Below are 1,054 nucleotides of genomic sequence, written 5' to 3'. Positions count from 1 at the left end.
AGTATCTTTCCATATCAATCAGTAACTTGTCTGTCCTTGAGCCAACAACCTTGCTGTGCCACAATTCTCCATCCACATCAGAGACCCTGAAGAAAGTTTCCTGTCTTTTGCAAGGTTAACATTTCTATATGTAATTTTAAAAGGTTAGGCTCAACCTGAATACACTGGGCCCTGGAAAATAGGCCCTGTGAAATACATTTGCTCCATAAATGTTAGTGCCCTCTACAATAAGAGACCTCATGGAGTGTTATGGACTGAATTATGTCCCCCCACCCCACCCTGCCAAATTTTATGTGTTGAAGCTCTAACCCCTGGTAACCCAGAAATGTGACTATATTTGAAGATAGGGCTTTTAAAGAGATAATTACATTAAATTGGGTCATTAAGGTGGGCTCTAATCCAATGTGACTGGTATCCTTAAAAGAATAGGAAACGATACACACAGATAGAGGAATGATCATGTGAGGACATAGTGAGAAGGCAACAATCTGAAAACCAAGGAGAGAGGCCTCAGGGGAAACCAAAACTAATGACACCTTGATCTTGGACTTCTAGCCTCCAGTACTGTGAGAAATAAATTTCTACTATTTAAGCCACTCAGTCTATGATATTTTGTTATTACACCCCTAGAAAGCTAGTACATGGAGATAACATAATTTCCAAATTAACTAGCCAAGTGTATAGAACTCAATGGGAGTACAGTGACAACACAGAGTTTGTGCAGGGGTACCACACATTTACATGGGTTTTCACTGGGTTCTGGGTTCCTCCATCATACACAGCTTCCTGTGATACTCTTGTGAAAGTAAAATCTAGTCAGAGTTGAAAATGTATTCAAATTTCTGCACTCTTCTAGTCAGGCTTTTATACTACTGCTCTTTTATAATCAGGCTTATGCTCTCCTCTTGAAGGCTTCACATAACAATCTGTAAGTTTCTGTTTAAAAGAGTTTTCAAATACTAGACATTTTTGGCTCGAACAAAACTGGACAAGAGCAAATTCACATTATATACCCATCAGGAGAGAGTAAGTTCTTCCTAAACAGGTCTCTCTA

Source organism: Cynocephalus volans, chromosome X (assembly GCF_027409185.1).
Source record: "Cynocephalus volans isolate mCynVol1 chromosome X, mCynVol1.pri, whole genome shotgun sequence".
NCBI lineage: Eukaryota > Metazoa > Chordata > Mammalia > Dermoptera > Cynocephalidae > Cynocephalus > Cynocephalus volans.
Note: the sequence above shows the minus strand (reverse complement) of the source record.